Source organism: Erinaceus europaeus, chromosome 5 (assembly GCF_950295315.1).
Source record: "Erinaceus europaeus chromosome 5, mEriEur2.1, whole genome shotgun sequence".
In the NCBI taxonomy this organism is placed as follows: Eukaryota; Metazoa; Chordata; class Mammalia; order Eulipotyphla; family Erinaceidae; genus Erinaceus; species Erinaceus europaeus.
The window spans coordinates 63,217,000-63,239,048 of NC_080166.1; the positions used below are offsets into that span (position 1 = coordinate 63,217,000).

A 22,049-nucleotide genomic window follows, 5' to 3' on the forward strand; every position below is an offset into this window, starting at 1 on the left:
TGAGTTCCAGCAGTAATCCTTGTGACAATTAAAGAAAGAAAAATTCAAAGTCCCCATATTTGTTAAAACATTTCTATAATTAATTTATATTTAATAACCTATTGCCTAGTGCAGTATTTGTAAAGTTATAATAGTGAAACTTTGTGCTTTATATCTATTTTATAAATTATTACTTATGTAATAAATACTAAATAACATTAACATCACAAGATGACAGAATTGTCAGAGGTAAAATATAATTCTATATCACTATAGTCAAAACACATCCATTTGCAAAAAATAGATTTCTATATAAGTCAAAGAAATAATTACTATTATATTTAGTATGTATGTTATAGATTACATAGTTTCACATATACAATAATTTCACAGGTAGTACATTTTAACAGCATAGAATATTACTGAAGACTCAGTCATTTTAAATTAATTGAGCATAGTGGCATTCTAATATCATTCATTATATCCTTTAAGCTACAGTAGCCATAATAAACTATTTTAAATGTCTCATTATTGAGAATGCATTCAATAGTATGCTAAAATAAACTCTTTTCTCTTGCTATTAATTTGAAAGTAAAGAATATGATTTCTTAGTGATTTAAGTATTTCCCCCTGACATTTCAAGTTATTAAAAGAAGGCATAGATTTTAAATATAGTTGCTACAAGTGTGTTTCTTATGCCAGAAGTGTCATTATCACCAAAATCTCCTTAGAAAGATTCACTTTTCAGCCACCAAGTTACAGATGCTACCATGATGCCAACCTGACTTTCCTGGGCAGATGACCTCACCAATATGTACTGGAACCTCACCTCCCCAGAGTCCTATCCCATCAGGGAAAGATAGAAACAGGATGGGGGTATGGATTGGCATGCCAACATCCATGTTCATCAGAGAAGAATTTATAGAAGCTAGACCTTCCCCTGTCTGCACCCCATAAAAATATTTGGTCCCCTCCCAGAGTGATAAAGAATATGAAAGTTTTCCATTTCTTGGTATCAGTTTCTATTTCCTTGAGTAGTGACTCATAGTTTTCAGTATATAAGTCTTTCACTTCTTTCTTTTCACTTTATTCCTAGGTATTTGATTGATTTTGCTGAAACAGTAAATGGGAGTGATTTATGGATGTCTTCTTCTTCAGATTTAGTGTTTGCATAAAGAAATGCCACTGATTTTTGTACATTGATTTTGTAGCCTGATACCTTGCTATATTGCCTAGTAACTTCCAGTAGTTTTCTGCTGGATTCTTTAGTTTTTCTATGTATACTATCATATCATCTGCAAATAGTGAGAGCTTGACTTCTTCCCTTCCAATCTGTATTCCTTTGATTTCTTTCTCTTGCCTGATTGCTATGGCAAGAACTTCCAATACTATGTTGAAGAGTAATGGTGACGGTGGACAGCCCTATCTAGTCCCCGATCTGAGGGGGAATGCTTTCAGCTTCTGTCCATTGAGTATGATGTTGGCTGTAGGTTTGCTATATATAGACTCCACTCTCTTGAGGAATTTCCCATCTATTCCCATTTTTTGTAGAGTTTTGAGCATGAACGGGTGTTGGATTTTGTCAAAGGCTTTCTCTGCATCTATTGAGATAATCATGTGGTTTTTGGCTTTGCTTTTATTGATGTGGTGAATGACATTGATTGACTTATGGATGTTGAACCAGCCTTGCATTCCTGGGATGAATCCCACTTGGTCATGATGAACAATCTTTTTGATATGTTGCTGTATAAAACCTTGTTTAATATTTTGGCATCTATGTTCATCAGAGATAGTGGTCTGTAGTTTTCCTTTTTTGTTCTGTCCCTATCAGCTTTTGGTGTCAGGGTGATGTTGGCTTCATAGAAGGTGGAAGGGAGTATTCTTGTTTCTTCAATCTTATGGAAAAACTTAAGAAGTATGGGTACTAACTGTTTCCTGAAAGTTTTGTAAAATTCATTTGTGAAGCCATCTGGTCCAGGACTTTTGTTGTTGGGGAGATTCTTAATAACGGTTTCAATTTCTTTGTCTGTGATTGGTGAATTTAGATTTTGTAGTTCTTCTTGGTTCAGTTTTGGAAGGGCATATGCTTCTAGAAACCATTGGATAGGGCCCACTTTCCCGTATGCCTTTCCCAATCCATATCAAATAATATTGCATCCGACGATTACAACCTAACCAACACAACGATTGCCACCTCAACATGCTTCACTTCAGACTGTGTCCAGAGACTTCACGTGTGGAATGACAACCCTTCAACTTCATTACTCGGGTGAGACCTTTCCTTTCATAGTATACTCTAATTTCATCTCAGGTGGTTCACTTTCTAACAAAGTCCCAAAACCTAGATATACACCAGTTTCCGTGAGAGAGAGCATATGTTCACACATATCCGTAAACTACTGCAAAATGTATGCCTGAAAGCAGAAGTGCACTAGAGTTTGCAGTGAGTACCCCCCTAACATTTCCTCTCCTCTATTCCAAGCTTTGTGTCCATGATTGCTCAACAATTTGTTTGGCTTCGTATGTTAACTCTCTTTTCAGCCACCAGGTTCCAGATGTCATCAGGATGCCAGCCAGGCTTCCCTAGACTGAAGACCCCACCAATGTGTCTTGGAGCTCAGCTTCCCCAGAGACACACCCTACTAGGGAAAGAGAGAGGCAGACTGGGAGTATGGACCTACCAGTCAAAGCCCATGTTCAGCGGGGAAGCAGACCTTCTGCCTTCTGCAACCCACAATGACCCTGGGTCCATGCTCCCAGAGGGATAGAGAATGGGAAAGCTATCAGGGGAGGGGGTGGGAAATGGAGATTGGGTGGTGGGAATTGTGTGGAATTGTACCCCTCCTACCCTATGGTTTTGTAAATTAATCCTTTCTTAAATAAATTAAAAAAAAAAAGAATATGAAACCTTCCAATGGTGTGGATGGGATACAGAACTCTGATGGTTGGAAGTGTAAGCCCCTTATTCTAAAATATTGTCAATCATTATTAATTTGCTTTAAAAAAAAAAAAGAAAGGTAAATTCATGGGCCTAACCCTGATATTCACAATATCTGAAGGTGGGTCAGAAAGTTCTAGATGTTGTTCCTAGTCATTATATAAGGTGATAATCACAATATTTTTCTATGTAATGTTTTTAATATTGTATTTATAACATTTTAAATTGATTTCAATTTTATTTTATTAATGGAATTAATAAGTATTAGCATGAAACTGTTTACTTTTAATTAAAATACCCCTTTTTATCATAACAGCATTAAACTAATAAATAAGATTCTTTGATTATATCATTTTGCCCCCGTACTTAAATGTCAGATGTTATTTTAAACAAAGAAATTATTTTCTTCTTTTAATTAGCTTCTTCCTTGATGAAGATGAAATTAACAACTTACTGGTTACACATGGAATTTTGCATTTTAGCTTGTTTCCAGTAACTACAAATCATATATAAATAACTAGAAGTGTTTTAGAACAAAAAATACTTAGTACATGTGTCACTTTAATGGAGCCAGTGAGTAATTGCTCAATTGTGTCTGCAGGTAATCATTCCATTTATTCAAATGCACACTTTCCCTTTTTCCTTCATGTTATTTTTATGAGGTATATTAATCTTTGAGAAATTGGAAAAAACTGATACCAAAGCTACTAATTGTTATTTCCCCACTAAGACTTTTCTTTTAAACTTAGAAATTGATTCTGATAATCACTTTACTATTTGCATTTAATTCAATGACAGTTGTTAAATGGTAATAAAGTTTATAATCAAAAGTAGTAAGTCATTATTTTGGGCCTTAGTTTGATGTTATTTAGTGTGACCTTTCAGAATCTGAGAACTGAATGAAACATATCATCCTTCTGTTTTGCATTTGTCTTTGTCTTGTGTCTCTTTTCAACCTCAGTCAAATTCAGGAAGTAGATATTTGAAGGGCTCAATATATATATATATATATATATATATATATATATATGTGTGTGTGTGTGTGTGTGTGTGTGTGTGTGTGTATGTGTGTGTGTGTGTGTGTGTGTGTGTGTGTGTTAACCTTTCTAGTAAGCAAATTAGGAAGGCTTGTATAGAAAATTATTTAAAGAATACAGGAATTTGTATACATTTTCTGGAATTCTGATATTAGCCACTCATTGTTTGAGGTACTTGTTACTTCTCTCCTTCTCTATCACTTTACACCAGGATTTCCTCCTTAGCACCCTACTCAGTGTAACTAATTTCAATGTGAAATCAATTCATTTATCATGTTTTCTTTGTGACAAAAGGTATCAAGATAGCATAACAAGTTTAGATTCATAAAGAGATTAAAAAAAGGGAGAGAGAAAGAGAGAGAGATGGAAATTGGAACAATCAGAAACCTCATTGTTTCATAACTTTGTTTCATAACTTTATATGGTTTAGCTTGAACTATAATTTCTTTTTACCTTAATGTGATGAAACTAAGAGTAACCTTATAAAAACAAAAAAGCAGAAGTCCTTTGCAAAGAAAAGGGTAGCTCCCTCTCCAGAGGGGCTTTATAGAACCTACTTCTTTTTTTTTAAATATTTATTTATGTATTCCCATTTTTTGCCCTTGTTGTTTTATTGTTGTAGTTATTATTGTTGTTGTTATTGATGCCATTGTTGTTGTATAGGACAGAGAGAAATGGAGAGAGGAGGGTAATACAGAGAAGGGGAGAGATAGATACATACAGACCTGCTTCACCACCTGTGAATTTACTCCCCTGCAGGTGGGGAGCCAGGGGCTCGAACTAGGATCCTTAAGCCAGACCTTGTGCTTTGCACCACCTGGGCTTAGCCTGCTGTGCTACAACCTGATTCCCTGAACCTACTTCTTTCTCCCTCTTCGATTCCAGACCCCAAAGGGGAAAATATGGACTCCACAAATGAATTGATTTATTTAAAATGTCATATAAAATTGCTTTCAATTAACCATTCCCTCATATTTGATGAGTTTTCTATTTTAAATGAACTTATGCATAATTGTTTTACTGATACATTTATTTTCATTATTATTAGTGAATTTTTCATACATTTTGGGGACAGCACTCATTGATCCTCTGCTTTTGTTGATCCAAGAGGGCAGGCAATCTCTGACAATGACCGTGAGCCTCATCATAATACCCCAATTGTGCAGGGAGTCATTCCCTCCCAATCTCTGCAGTGAGCAACTTATTCCCTAAAGTGTGAGATTTGATTACCTTTTCTCAGCATGCATTCAGACAAATGTTATTATTGGTCATAAAATTATCCAGCCCAGTGACCTATGGTGACAGTAAATTTCACAAGGTGACTACCTGCTGAGTGAAGCATCTCCTTTTATTTGTTTTAGATATTTTACACTATCAAGCTGGAAAAGAAAAAGTAACTTCAGATATTTAAATGCAGTGAAGTTGGCACTGTAGGTTAGCAAAATTTTTACAAGCACAGCTCTCATTTGCCTTATTGAACATAGTTACTGATTTTAATAAACAAAGGAGTCCAAATAAAATTTGAATATATAATTGAAATGATTTCAAGTATGCTCTACACAATTTTAGGACATTTTTATACTAAAATTTGAAATGTGATTTTTATCTCAAATTTAATTTTAACTAGGTGATCTGTGTTTTACCTGACAATCTCCTAATGGGGGATTCATTTTATTTATTATCTATTGAGTTTGCTTTCTTGAAGGGTTATTCATATACAAATGTTATAATTCGTCTAAAATTATCCTTTGAATTACTCAGATGCTAACTAGGGTTGAATGTTCATGGGAGTCAAAACTCCATTATCTGTTAAGCGCTGAAGAAAATGATCAATAGCAAATCAAATGCATTATTCCTTTTAATATATTATTTTTATAGGAATTTATTTATTTATTTAGTGTGTGTGTGTGTGTGTGTCAGGGAAGGAGGGAGGGGGAGGGAGAGAAAGAGGGAGAGGGTGGAGAGGGAAAGGGAGATAGACCATAGCACCACTCTGTTCTGTTTTATGGTGGTGTGAGGACTGAACCTGGTTGAATGCTCATGTTACAATGCACAAGGACCCAGGTTTGAGCCCCCATTCCCACCAGCAGGGGGAAAGCTTTGCAAATAGTCAAGCAGTATTGCAGGTATCCCTTTATTTCTCTTCCTCTCTATCTTGCCCTCCCTTCCCTCTCAATTCCTGACTGCCTCTATAAAAACTAAATAAATAAGATTAAAATATTTATCCTTTACAGACATATATGAGAACATTGGCTCTTAATAAAAATGTCAACTTTTTCTGTGCTCTTAAAACAATTTTCATGCATGAATTTGAATGTGAAATTCATATAGAACTGCTGAACTGTGTTGTTTTATTATTGGATCTAGATTTAACTGTTTCCTGCATATATTTATCATTGTAGGGAGATAAGTGTAACACTGGAGAGGTCATGAGAGCTCTGACCAGATGCTAGCACGTTGTGATTCTGAATGCTGCAATCTTGGCTGCTAGAAATTATCTGTGAATAAGAACACTAATGTATACGCTGATAGGAAGCTGCCAAGCGGCGTAACTTACTTGGTAAGTACTCTGCTATTGTGCAAACATTTCCTTACCTCAAGTGAAAAAAAGGGGGGGGTATTTTATTCTCCTTGAGCAAAGTAATCAAATTAATCAATTCTCTGTAAGCAGAGCACTTGGAGTGATGGGATTCCATGCATAGCTCTGCAGGAGAAAGTGTATTTTAGTGACTGGCTATAAGCCCTTTCTGAAACGTGGTTAGAGATCTTTCTACAGTGATGGTCACACCGCAGTAATTGTTTATGGCATTGTCAGTGTGACAGAACATAGTCATTATAGAGCCTCTCTGGAGTCTGGCAATGCAGATACTCATAAAATTCTCTAGAGAAATACAGAGGCTGCCATGTAATTTTTGCTGGGTGTGTTCCCTATGTCAACTCTAGCTGTAACTGAACAATAATTAACTGAACAATAATTACTCTGAGAAGAGAATGTCAAATACTTTATGAACATGCAGCGGTCTTGACTCAAAGTTAGATACAAGGGGAGGCATACTTTTGTCCCTGATGGTGTGTGTGTGTATGTGTGTGTGTGTGTGTGTGTGTGTGTGTGTGCACTCACACACACACAAAAGAAAAAGAGAGACACTCTGGAATCTTATTTTGTTTTGAATTCACATAATTCTATTTTAGTATGACAAAAATATTTATAAAATAATGTACATATCCAGTGGTGGGTATTATTTGAAATAGATGAGAAGCAGACTCACTATTGCTTTCAGTGTAGTTTTGTTATTGGAGAGATCCATGTACATATGATACTTGTGAACAAAAGATTTTATTTTATTTTATTGGCTGAATTCCAGAAAGCACTCTTTATTTATTTATTCATTTTAAATTTCTTTGTTGGAGAATTAATGGTTTACAGTCAACTGTACTAATAGAAAAGATCCCAATCTACCTTGTTATCTGTATGGGTACCAGGCTGTGGCACAGCAGTTTAAACGCACATGGCACGAAGCACATGGACTGGCACAAGGATCCTGGTTTGAGCCCCTGGCCCACACCTGCAGGGGTGGCTTATAAGCGGTGATGCAGGTCTGCAAGTGTCTGTCTTTCTCTCGCCTTTTCTGTCTCCCCCTCCTCTCTCAATTTCTCTCTGTCCTATCCAATAACAATGACAGCAACAATAACAAGGGCAACAAAAGGGAAAAATGGCCTCCAGGAACAGTGGATTCCTAGTGCAGACACCGAGCCCCAGTGATAATCCTGGAGGCAAAAAACCAAACCAAAACAAACAAACAAAAAAACCCTCTGTAATACTACAGAATTATCTATGTCATGAACTATGGATACCCAGAGCTCAGATAGTCCTGCTAGTCTGCAAAATAGATGTGTGGATTCGGATAAATTTTCCAAAGATACGCAGATAGTAAAACTACTCTATAATATTGTAATGGTAGATACTTTCATTATACATTTCTCCAAACCAATGTTACATATAACATGAAGAGTCAACCCTAAAGTAAACTATGGAATTTCTAAGTGATTATGTGTCACAAATGAATCATATTGATGAAGAAAGTTGATAACTGGAGGTTTATATATACTGGGAACAGAGGGACTATCTGCTGCTTAATTATGTTAACAACAGACATTGTATTAAAATATGTTTACAATGCACCAGTGAGACACTAGGCATAATGATGGATGCTGCCACCCCTATTTGTATCCCTGGATTTCTGGTCCCATTAATCCTGCCTCTTGGAAAAATAATAAAATGTATTAGTGGTTCAAAATATATATGGAATCTTGAGGAAGTTTGTAGCAGTCCCACAAGATAGTTGTCGTTTAGTTGTGTACAGTGTAAAATGTTATTTCTGGGGTCAAGGAGGTGGAAGTGAGTAGAGGACAGGGTATACTTACATAAATGCCTGAGTTCAGGGTGCCAGACAGTAGTAGTGGGTTAAGCACATGTGGTGCAAAGCACAAAGACTGGTGTAAGAATTCCAGTTTGAGCCCCCAGACCCCACCTGCACGGGAGTAGCTTCACAAGTGGTAAAGAGGTCTGCAGGTCTCTATCTTTCTCTCCTCCTCTCTATCTTCTCCTCCTCTCTCAATTTCTCTCTGTCCTATCCAACAAAAACAACAACTATAACAATAATAACAATAACAACCAGAACAAGGGCAACAAAAATGGGAAACATAACCTCCAGGAGCAGTGGATTCGTAGTGTTGGCACCGAGCCCCAGTGATAACCCTGGAGGAAATAAATTAAAAAAAAGGAATTTTGGCTTCCCACCTGCAGGGGAATTGCTTTATAAGCAGCAGTGAAGCAGGTCTGCAATAGTCTGTCTCTTCACTTCTTTGTCTTCCCCTCCTCTCTTAATTCTTGTCTGTCCTATCCAACAACAATAACAACAAAGGCATCAAGGACAACAAAAATGGGGAAAATGTCCTCCAGGAGCAGTGGATTCATAGTGCAGACACTGAGTCCCAGAGATAACCCTGGAGGCAAAAACAAACAAATAAGCAAACAAAATGTCTGAGTTCATTCCACTGTACTGCATATGGTGGAATGTTGCTCTGATAGCTCTCTCTCTCTCTCTCTCTCTCTCTCTCTCTCTCTCAAAATAAACAGTTTTACAAAATAAAATCTATTCCACTATTCTGCCAAAACAACTCGTTTAGAATGGCAAGGAACACACTAAAAACGGTGAATTCAAGCCTGGGCCCATTGTCACACATTTGCTATGAAGTAAAATTGTCCATCTTAAGTACTACTGTGAATTACTGTGGTGGTAGATAGAAGTCTATAGATAGTTATTCTGGAAGAAGTACTGACTACATGAGGCAAATCTGTATTCAGAGTGTCTATTTTAATAAGAACAAATCACTACCTTTCTATGATGAAAATGGTTCATTGTAATTACACTGTCACCAGGTAACTGACTGATGACTTTGCTAGACTGATAGCCTACCAGACACTCAGTGCTGCTCTTTGCTGTTGGCATAGTGAACACTAAGTGGTAGCCATCATCAATCTTTCCTAGTAAGTAGATGTCATTTTCTTGAATCCTTGGGTAAATTTATTTTTGTTTGTTTTTTATCATGGCCACCTTGTTCATGAGTCCATTGGGTAAAGGCAAGAGTTGTTGAGGAAAGAGAATGACTGGTAACTTTAAAACAGGTCATCCTACCTACTTGCTATGTCAGCCTTTGATAAACATTTACATGGAACAAAATTTTCTTCATTTTTTTTCTCAAATCACTGCTAGCACTACACCACCCCAGGCCAACATTTTCAGATAAAAAACAGAGACAGAAAAATAGAGAGTGGGAAAAACATCACAATGCTTTAAACTTCCTCCAGTGCAGTGAGGGCCAAATTCAAGCCTGGGCCATGCTCATTGTAAAACAAGTGCTATCCAGGTGCTGACCCCATTTTTACATATTTTTCACATTCAGTGAGCATCTGTCATGTAACTATTAAATTTCTTCATCATAAGTTTTTTTTTTTGACCATGTTCTTTCCAGTTCCATGACCATTTGCCAAACCACTGACAATAGCCCTTTAATTTGTACAATCTGAAAAATGGCCTTGATAGTTCAACTTTACATAAGGCACTCCTAAACCACTTACGAGTCAAAGAAAAAAAATCAAAAGTTATAAATTAGTATATATTTGACTATTTTGACTATCTCCTTCCAAACAGAGTGGATTACCAAGTACATAGCTGGAAGGAAGCTTTGGTCATTGGGAGGATTTCCCATGACCACTTTCATTCATAGATCTCCCAGAAGGAAAAAAAAAAAAGAGCTATAGTGTTATAGGGCGATGCCTTATATCATGCAGAACTATCTATAACCCAATATTAAATCTTTTCCTCTAGCAGTTGATTTTTGAGACTACCCCATGAAGCCAGAGGTACAGATTGAAAAGGAGAAGGTAGTTTATCTGGAGTGTAAATCATGGGTTCTTTATTTTTTCATTTCTTTCTCTCTTCCCTTCAGCTAAGATAGCAGAAGAGGTTATTTATTGTACATAGGTTACATAAAAATATGGAGCGCTACACTAATTTGCATGCCATCCTTGCGCAGAGGCCATGCTAATCTCTGTATCTTCCGATTTTAGAATATGTTCTGCTGAAGTGAGCACAAGCATGGGTTCTTTATGTAACTTACCTGTTCTTCACTCCTATTTGATGATGCGGTGCTTACGGCACATTCAGGGCACATTCAGATTGATTGCTTGATGTGTCTTTTAATGTCCATTTCATGATCGCATCTATAGTCACATGGTCATTTGGTGACTCATGCCTAATCATTGTATCACAGACCCCTGCAAGCATCAACCCGGCTTTGACCTAGCACATTATGATTGGGCCCTCCTCAATCGCTACGGAACAGGCCATGGCCGGTGCCGCTATGTTCCATCCGTTGGGGAGCCAGAGACGACCCGAACTGCCCCTGCGGCTACAGACAGACTATGACCCACATAGTCAACGACTGCCACCTCTCCAGATTCAAAGGAGGTCTCGAAACTTTACATCAGGCTCAACCTGACGCTGTTGACTGGCTATGGAAGAAGGGCAAACGCTAGAAGAATTGTAGTAAGTCTGCGTGGCAGTATACAAGAACTGTTTCTCAGCAGAAACTAGTAATCTGCAGAGGACAGCAGCTCTTTATTCCAAAACTCTTAAGGGTCCATGTTATGATTCATATCTAGGGGGTCAGTCATATATGCTAAAGAATCTTTCTGTACCTGAGATTCCGAATGCTTTTTGAACCATGGAGCCAGACACCTCAAGTGTCAGGGGATCGTACACTGCAGACTGAACCTATTGACTTTTGTGCCTTATTCAAAATTAGTAATTTCTGGTGATTTGATATATAGATGAAAGAAACATACCCAAATGAGACAATGTTGCCTCCAAATTCTAAAGATGTCTCCTTCAAAATACACATTTCTTGAGCTGATAATTTGAGTTCTCAGTTTGACCTGTAATATGATCAAGCACCCAAACTCATTTTATCTACTATTTGCTAGAAAACCTGTTTAAGTGTCACGTGCACAACCAATTATATCCTTGCTTTTCTGATGTGGTTCATTAGAAATATGCAGTGTTGATATTTTGTAAATCCCTGTTGCTAGGTTGTTAAGAGCATCAGTGTTCTTTTGCTCTTAGTAGTAATGTCATTTGAGTCTTTTAATGTTATCATATTAGAGAGAAAATACTCTAGGTTAGTTCTCAGGTGTTCAGTAATACAGATTGAATTTCTCATGCTCATTGAAGGCTCAGCTTTTTCTTTTCTATTTTAGCCTTTAATTTTTTTTTTTACTGGGAACTGAATGGATTCCAGTACAGTTGTTAACAACTGAGTACAGTCTCTCAACTTAGTTTGAAGGAATTATATATATTAAGTGTGATAAATCAGAATGAGAAGAGTAGATACCAGCTAATCTCACTCATAAATAGAATTAAGAAACAAAAGCTTAAGGGAAAGTAGTCTTTATTTCTTTTTAATTCAGGCTTTCAATTGTGGGAATGATAGCCATCACATTAGTGAAGGTAATCTGCTTCACTCAGTGTATTATTTGAGCTCACTTGGACTCAGCTAAATTGAACATCAAATCGAACTTCCCATTCCCATTGTAAAGTTCTCTACCATGACCCTTTTATTTATGGTTTATAAGCACTGATGCTCTTGAACAAACTTCATAATGTATTAGGCATTGCAAAATTGTTTCTTGTTTATTTCACATTCCTTCTCTAAAGAACATAGTTTACTTTTATCAACACAAGCTTAGCATCAGAAGTTAGTTACAAAGTTATGTTTAGTGAATTTCAAAGTTTTTTTTGCCTCTTTACTTTATTTGTATTTTATTTAAAAATATATTTATAAACTTTTGGGGTTTATTAACAATGTTTCAATCAACTATATTTGTCACTGTTTTATATGTTTATATAGTTCCATCTTTGACTAGAGTTAGCCCCTTCATGTTAGCTTCTGTGTTTCTGTAAATAACTGATATCTGAATTTTTCTTGCTTTATACAGTAACAATATTTATATGTCTTGTATATATTTTGTCCCAAACCTAGAATCAACAGTTCCTCAAGAACCTTTGGTTCCTTTTTGTTTAGGGAAAATTATCTGTGTGCTGATTTGTTTAGTCCTCTTGGGTACTTAATAGCTTTTAAGCCCTTTTATTGAACAAAGTTAAACATGTATTTAATTTAGTAGTAAAAAAAAAGTTTGTGTTAAAATTTACCATTTAGATCCAACAAGCCACTTTAGAAGCATGCAAAAGAACAAAAGAGGGTTTCAAGTTATATCAAGACTGGTTTAATGGACTTCTTTAGTAGTAATTTTGGTATTAGTGCCTGGAAATATAGTTCAATTGGGAGAACACAGCACTTGCAAGTGGGATATTGTTGACACTACTGGTTTTATTTCTGGTATCACGTGTTTGGAGTGATGGCCTTGCTTCTCTTGTTCTATCTTATGTAAAACACTCTTCTTTTGTATGAAATAAAGTGAATCTATTTTAAAAAGCAGTATTAGTTGTTAATATTTAAGGGTAATTTGGTGGGACAACTCATCAATTTAAGCAGAAGTTGAATGCTATTTTCTCCTACAAAACTATCACGTAAGGGACAAGGAGCTAGCTCAGTCTATTGGATCTCATGCTTAAGTTTCACAGGCTCACCCTCTGGCGCTTCTTTATGCCAAAGCTGAGTAGTGGTCTCACCATTTCCTTTTCACTTTCATACTAAATAGACAATTGAATCTTAAAAAAAAAAAATGTACATCATGATCGTCAAAGCAAGTTAGATAGATGCAGAGACAGAGAGAAATGGAGAGTCACAACACTAGTGTTCTACCATTAGTGGGGCTTCCCTTGTGTCAGTGCCATGTTGCTCACATATGGTGACAGGACTCAAACCTGGGACCTCACACAATAAGGTGTTCTTCCTTCCTACCAGTTGAATTATCTTTTGACCTGAAGCAAGCTTTTCTTTTCTGTCTCCTTCCCTTCCCTTCCCTTCCCTTCCCTTCCCTTCCCTTCCCTTCCCTTCCCTTCCCTTCCCTTCCCTTCCCTTCCCTTCCCTTCCTTTCCCTCCCCTCCCCTTCCTTTCCCTCCCCTCCCCTCCCCTCCCCTCCCCTCCCCTTCCCTTTCCTTCCCTTCCCTTTCCTTTTTATTCTTTCTTCTCTTCCCCCTTATTTATTTATTTATTTATTTATTTACTATAACTTACCCTAAATCTATGCATCAGCCTTCTGGGTAGATATCTATGTATGCTGTTTGGCAGTCTTGAACAGACAACTCAAACACTCGAATCCCAGTTAACTCAGTTGGCATACTGCAAAGAATAGTGTCTGTCTACTTTATATATTCAGATAAGGATGAAATGAGATAATAAGCATTAAAATACTTGGAAGAGTGCCTGGCAAATGTTAAGTATTTAGAGTATGTTAGTAACTCATAAAGATCTCATATAGCATTCTAAATTGAGCATTATTCTAAGTAAAATTATTTATGTGCATTAAAATAGTGTTCTTCACACTTTCAGTTTCTTGAGGGCAGAACCTACATTTAAATCATCACTATATCCTTACCTGGATCCTGAAAATAACTTAGTTGAATTCCTTTGCTAAATGTATTTCACATGGTGCACGATTGTTAATATTTACTGATTAGGATATTGCTGTATTTGTTGGGGGAGGTCCTTTGGTTTTATGTAGGAAAGAAAGCTAGAATTGACTGAGATGCAGGAGTAAAGAAGAAATGGTCATAGGGGAGAAAGAATGGAGTAAAGGAGGAAGGGAGGTAGGAAGAGAAATCTGGTCAAAAAAGATCAAATTTGAACTTTAATACTTCCTTTCTGCTGAACTTTTGAAAACATTTCCCTTAGGCATTGCCATATATGTGCATGAAGATTAAAACATATATAAGCAGACTTCCAGAGTCATCTTGAATCACGTTCTTCAAAGTACATTCATAGGATGTCTAGTTTGCCAACTGTGTAAACATGTACAAGTTCTCAGACAGCTTTCACCTAATCTTCTGAGTCATTTACTAGAGGTAACTCATCAAAACTGGTCCCATCTATCTAGCAACCCCCTCTCTCAGGATCTGTCAGTAACCTTCCAAATCCTTAAGTCAGACTATGTTGGTACCATGGCTATAGGTTTCCATGTTTTTAAACTGTGTAATTAGCACTGAACTAGGGCAGAACAGGCTCATGCCATGGTGTAATTACAGTTCAGGATACCAAATATGTGACATGGCAAAACTTGGTACTAAGCCCCATTCTGACAATATAGCAGCTGGAGATGGGGAGAGCTTCGATTCCAGTGTGTGATCAAAGGCTTAGAGCTTATAGTTACATAATAAAGCATGACAACAGAAATATTTGTTACATTTATGACCATGGCTGAAGAGTTACTCGACCTACCCTTGCAAAGATACTGTTCATGCTTATGGGGTGTGTGGAAAATGGAGAGGGTTGTTTTTGGAAAGAAGCAGTGAGGCATTTACTTTGTCAAATTAATGCTCTGAAAGTGGAATCCATAATAATATTATTCATGTGAGTTCTTTTCTTAACTCCTCCTTTCCTTACCTCAAGTTTCTACTTTTGGATATTCTTCCCTTTTGATATAACTATAAAGGTTGGCATTTTAAATGTCATTCTTTTACAAATGAATTTCATTTATACATATTTTACAAATATAAAATACATTTATATTTTCAACTCAGACATCTCCTCTGAATTAAAGACTTGTTAATTGACTTACTCATACCATTACACATTTTTTTCACTATTCAAGTCCACTTAAAAAAAATTTTTTTTTGCCTCCAGGGTTAATGCTGGGGCTTGGTGTCTGCACTATGAATCCACTTCTCCTGGAGGCCTTTATTATTATTTTTCCCCATTTTGATGTCCTTGTTGTTACCCTTGCTATTATTATAGTCATCATTGTCATTGCTGTTGGTTAGGACAGAGAGAAATCGAGAGAGAGGAGAGGAGATAGAGTGGGGGAGAGAAAAATAGACACCTGTAGACCTGCTTCACTGCCCATGAGGCGACCCCCTGCAGGTGGGGTGCCAGGGGCTCAAACCTATATCCTTAGCTGACTTGGCTTAACCTGCCACGCTACTGTCAGATCCCCTTGAAATCCACTTTTGTGACAGGCATTATTCTAAGTCCTAAAAATATAGCACAAACAATAAATTTTGTTTATTTTCTAATCCATATACTTAAATTTTCTTTCTTTTCATGCTTTTAAAAATCTTTTTATTGTTTCGATTCTAATGTAAGTTCTCTATATCTATTTTCTATGCTTACTTTGAAATAATCTTTGGATCACCTATGCAGGCATTTTTTCTCATGTATGTTGACTCTCACTAGTAGTTCCTTACTTTCTCAAATTTTCTCTGGGCTATTTATTTACTAATCTACTGTGCTGTCTTAATAGATGGATGTTGTTTCAGAGTACTGTTACATCATTACCTATGAGTCACAAACGAGTCAAAGGACAGCCACTAATGTTTCTTGGCACGTTTGCTACAAAATTTCCATTTCAAATGTTGGATTTCCTTAAAATATAAGTCTGGATTTTCAAGTTATTAAAATAACCTTCTTTTTAATTTGTTTCTTTGTCAAAATCACTCCAGATAGTAATTAATACAGAGAAACTCTGTTTCTCTACTTATTATGTGTGCAAAGTATGTCTTATTTCTCCTTCTCATCCTTCATAGCCTTTTCCTCCTCATTTCCTTCTCTGTCTCCTCTTCCTCCTTCCTATTTTTCTCCCTTCCCTCTCTGTCTCCTCTGCTTCCTGCTCTTTTTTCTTAGTTCTCCATTCACAGAACAACACTCTAGTTTTTAAAAAAATGAGGGTTGAGAAAGGAATTGTAGTTTGAATATTATATATATTTTTAAAAGCAAAGCATTTTAATGGCTAACTGTTGTTCCCTTTCTGGTATCAATAAATACTTAAATTATATTTTTTATTTCTCCATAGTAAACAATATAATTCCTCTTTCTACCCAGACTTAATATATTCAATATGTATATATATAATATATAAAACATATATATAATATATAATATTCAAATTACAATTCCTTTCTCAACCCTATTTTTTTAAAAACTAGAGTTTACTCTCTCTCAAGCTAATTGTTGTAAATTAAATTTCTTTCTTAATACTAACAGACAATAACTGTTGTCAACCATAGTTTCTATCTTATGGATATTAACTATCATTTCTCACTTTCTCTTTTGGGGTTACACTTTTACTGACTAGTGCAGCACTTCCCAAATGATGCAAAATCGTTCCTTTGTCAAAATTTCAAATTATACACACACACACACACACACACACACACACACACACACACACACATATCATGACTCACAAATAATTTAAAGCACACCAACTACTGAGAAAATGAACTAAAGCAAGTCACTGCTATGTAAAAGATAGTTGAACTCTGATTAATCTGTAAGTCCATACTCATTGAATCACTTATACCGATGAGAACTGTTTTAGTCATGAAGTGTCTCATTTATACTCTGTTAGTTGCCTATTATAGTTGCCTATTTCCTAGGAGGCATGTCAGACAGCCTAGCCTGAGTAGAAAACATTTTCTTTTCGTAGAACTGCTATCCCTAGTGGGATTACCAGATCTTTCACAGGAATGTTTGTAAAAAAATTTTACCTGGCCACCCTCCTTTTTTTTTTTTCCCACCATCCTTTTGTTGCTGAGGTATCTTCATCATATATTTGCAAATGTGTCTCCATCTTGACGTTAACCACTTAATTCCTACTTTTTATAAAATAGTGTAGTTCTGGGGTTTCTTTTGTTTTCTTCCAGTCAGTCAAGTCTTGTAACCAAAATTATATTAAATAAGGACATATTAAATTAAGAAAACACAGCACACATCATAGCAGTGAAGCACTTAAGCTAGGTATTAGATCAGGCTTCAGAAACATCATGACATTTTTCTTTGTTTTCCTCCCTAGTTATTACTGACTCTGCTATTAAATGTGTAACGTTAGATACCATCCTCTCTCTTGGCTTTTAGTTTTCTTTGTGTTACTTTTAGTATGAATTAGTTAATGCAAGGCTAGGAGACTTCTCACCCAGTAGGGCACATACTTGACCATGCATAGGGACCTGTGTTCAAATCCTGGCACCACTTGAGAACATCATAGTCTCAGGGAAGCTCTATGTATGGTAGAATGGTACAATTATGTACCCCTGTCTTCTTTACTTGAAATTATAAAGAACAAAAGAATATAAAAACCCTGACCTAGAAGTGGTTTGTCAGATATAAATGTAAAGTCCTGATACTGGGAAAAAATGAGAAAGAATAAAAGTTCATGCATCTCCAGGGAGATAGATGAATGGTTATACAGAAAGACTTTTATGCCTGAGGTGCAAAATTCTCAGTTCAATCCCCAGCACCACTAAAGGCCAGGGATGAGCAGTGCTATGATTTAAGAAAGGAATAAAAATGCACATAATTATGGGGCCGGTTAGCTCAGTTGGTTAGAATGTGATGCTAATAATAATACACATAATTAGTTAAGACAATACCTTCACAAAAAATTCAATATCGTTGTTAGCATATAGTTTTAGAATAGCATTCTTTTATTGATTTAATAATGATCAACATGGCTGTAGAATAAGAGGAGTACAATTCCACATGATTCCCACCACCAGTGTTCCATATCTCATCCCTTCCATTGGAAGCTTTCCTGTTCTTGATCCCTCTGTGAACATGGACCCAGGATCAGTATGGAATGCAGAAGGTGGAAGGTCTGGCTTCTGTAATTGCTGCTCCGCTGCACATGGGTGTTGGCAGGTTGATCCATTCTCCCAGCCTGTCTATCTTTCCCTAATGGATCAGGGGTCTGGAGAGACGGGGTTCCAGGACATATTGGTGAGGTCGTCTGCCCAGGGAAGTCAGCTTGGCATCATTGTAGCATCTGCAACTTTGTGGCTGAGAGAGCTTTAAGATATACAACAGAAAAATTGTTCAATAGTCAGGAACCTAAAGGCAAGAATATAGTAGATGAGATTTGGGGTCTCCATTTTGGAAAAAGCTAGTATGTCTATTTTAGGTATATTCCAAGGGGCGCATGACTTCACTAATTTTTGCCTGGGCCTGACAGCTAATCTGCAGGAGGACTAAAAGTGCTGTCTGGGGAGATGGTGCCAAGAGTTGGAAATAGGACTAGAAAGCAGGATCAGGTAAGAGAGTAGCTCCAAATTATGGGGAAAATATACAAATACTTTCTCAGTTTTTTTAAAAAATTATTTATTTATGTATTCCCTTTTGTTGCTCTTGTTTTATTGTTGTCGGTATTATTGTTCTTGTTATTGATGTTGTCGTTGTTGGATAGGACAGAGAGAAATAGAGAGAGGAGGGTAAGACAGAGAGGGAGAGAGAAAGATAGACACCTGTAGACCTGCCTCACCACCTGTGAAGCGACTCCCCGGCAGGTGGGGAGCCTAAGGATTGAACAGAGATCGCAGCCTGTGTGCTTAACCCTCTGTGCTACTGCCCGACTCCCTTCTCAGTTTATTAATATCATATGACTTCTAAATAATTCTATAATCTCCATAAAAACTGGTCCCTCTTTGGATCTTATACTAAGTAATGTGTATTGATATCTGCTAAGGTTACGTGTAGTTATCTTTAAAATATATATTTTCAGGCTGGGGAGGCAACATAATGGTTATGCAAAGAGACTTTTTAAAATTTTTTTTATTTCTTTATTTTCTTTTTGTTGCCCTTGTTTTATTGTTGTAGTTATTGTTGTTGATGTCGTCCTTGGATAGGACAGAGAGAAATGGAGAGAGGAGGGGAAGACAGAGAGGGAGAGAGAAAGACAGACACCTACAGACTTGCTTCAGCTCCTGTGAAGTGACTCCCTGGCCGGTGGAGGGCCGGGGCCAGGAACCGGGATCCTTATGCTGGTCGTTGCGCTTTGCGCCACCATGAGCTTAGCCTGCTGTGCTACTGCCCGAAACCCCGCAAAAAGACTTTTATGCATGAGACTTCAGGGTCCCAGGTTCAATCCCCAGTACCACCATAAGCCAGAGCTGAGCAGTGCTCTGCTCTCTTTCTCCCTTTCTCTGTATCCCTCATTAAAATAATTTAATAAAGAATAAAACTTTTAAAAAAGAAAATATATTTACTAACTTATTCATTAAATGTAGAAATTGAACTTATTTTCATATATTGTGTAAATCTGTCTTCTAGGCATTTTTTTTTCCTCTAGTGTTATTGCTGGGGCTTAGTGTCTGCACTATGAACCCACATGTTAGGCATTCTTTTAAGGGCAGTAGCAATCTAATCGTCATTTTAAATTTATTTTTAAAATATTTTTATTTATTTATTTATTTATTTATTTATTTATTTATTTATTATTGGTGAGAGAAAGAGAGAGACTGGGAGTTGGGCGGTAGCGCAGCGGGTTAAGCGCAGGTGTCGGCAAAGCACAAGGACCAGCGTAAGAAATCGGGTTCAAGTCCCCAGCTCCCCACCTGCAGGGGAATTGCTTCACAAGTGGTGAAGCAGGTCTACAGGTGTCTTTCTTTCCCCCCTCTGTCTTCCCCTCCTCTCTCCATTTCTCTCTGTCCTATCCAACAACGGCGACAACAATGATAACTACAACAATAAAAAAATATAGGCAACAAAAATAAATAAATAACGTTAAAAAAGAGAGAAATTGTGAGGGGCAAAGGAGATAGAGATGGAGAGAGACAGACACCTGCAGCCCTGATTCATCACTCTTAAAGCTTCCCCTTGGCAGGTGAGGAGCAGGGGTTTGAACCTGGGCCCTTGTGCACACATGTGCTCTTAACCAGGTGTGCCATCGCCTGCCCCCTCGTTTTGAATTTATTAGAATGAAGGAAAGAAATGACAATTCTTAAACTTCGTGTTTCTAGTAGAACTTAATATGATCAAATTACATCACTTAAATTTATTTCCAAATCCATTTGTAGTTTCTTATGTCTCTCATAGTTAAATAATTGATGTGCTCTACTACTAAATCTCCTTTGCTATAAATGAGAAAGAATGCAAAGATTCTGGTTTAATTTGAACAAAATTATCAATTCCATTCTCTCAGACTGGAAAGCCCAAATATTTTAGTCATTTACCCTAATATTACATAGTTTACTTGATACTAGTTCTATTTTAATTTATTTCTCTGCCTAAAATATCAGTTCGTCTCTCCTGCATTATTTGTTCACTGGCAAAGTATTGGATTTCTTAACACATGTTATCGCATTTTTTTACTAGGTCAGTGCTTTTGGGAAAAAGGAATTAATTTGAAGTTTTTGGAAAAGCAAACTTAAAACTAAACAATAATAAAATTCTTTCAGAAGTACTGTATCATAGATACAAATAGATTTTTAAGAGCAATTTCATCATGAAATGGAAGCTATTATTTCTCTTTATATAAATTTATTATATACACATTATATATTTAGATGCTTCTCTAAAATATATTCTTATGTGGCAAAGAAGACAATAGAGATACTCAACACTGTAATTAGGCAAGTCATTTCAGAGTAGTGAATAAATTCCATCAAAGTCCCCTGTGTCTTTTCTTGAATTACTTTATGTAAGTTGACCTTGACTCTACACTGCTTCCTTGGTTTGCTCACATCTGTGGCTCAAATCGCAGTTTGCTTTTGCTAAAAGTATCATTATAAAGTTAATTGATAAAAGCCTGTTGAAGTGCTTTTCTTCAATCTTCAGTTCTATTGTTTATTTTAAATCAGTTGACCCCTGTTTTAAATAGTTGAAGTAGCAACTCTCAAACATATAGGCTGAGAACTCTGTACACTCTTAATATTTATTGAGCCTCCCCAAACTATTTTTGTTTATTTCTACTATTATTTGTCACAGTGGAAGTTAATATTCAAAAGTATGCATTTACCAGTTTTAAAGGCAGTATTGTATCCATTTATGTTAACATAAATAACAGACCTTGGTGATTAATACTAATATATTTTAAAATGCTAGTGAAAAGATTAGTTGGCAAATCTCTCTAGAATGTGGTTGAATGCATATTTTCACAACTATGACTACATTCAGCTTGTTGATAGCTATATTTTATTTTTGTTGAAGCTTGTGAAGGAAATTTGCTTCACATAGACATATAATTGGGGGAAATGTTTCAACTGTCATTTTGCTTTTTTTATTCATTTTTTATGGTTGCACTTATTTGATACTAAACTAAACTCAACAGCAAATGCTTTATTAATAGTATTGGCTGTAAAAAAATTATCGAAACCATATTAAAGAACTTTACTTCTTTTTTAAACTTTTTATGTTTATTTATTTACTTTCCCTTTTTTGCGCTTGTTTTTTATTGTTGCCGTTGTTAGGACAGAGAGAAATGGAGAGAGGAATAGAAGACAGAGGCGGGGAGGGAAAGATAGACACCTGCAGACCAGTTTCACAGCCTGTGAAGTGATTCCCCTGCAGGTGGGGAGCCTGGCACTCAAACCAGGATTCTTAAGCTGATCCTTCGTGCGCTTAACCCGCTGTGTTACCTCCAG

The 22,049-nt window shown here is 36.5% G+C and overlaps 1 non-coding gene across 1 annotated transcript; it reads right to left on the minus strand.

The window, feature by feature from the left end:
- Positions 1–10,509: 10,509 nt before the first annotated feature.
- On the minus strand, positions 10,510–10,612 carry LOC132538816 (U6 spliceosomal RNA). The gene has a single exon (XR_009550138.1). It is a non-coding gene; the product is annotated as a U6 spliceosomal RNA (small nuclear RNA).
- Positions 10,613–22,049: the final 11,437 nt, after the last annotated feature.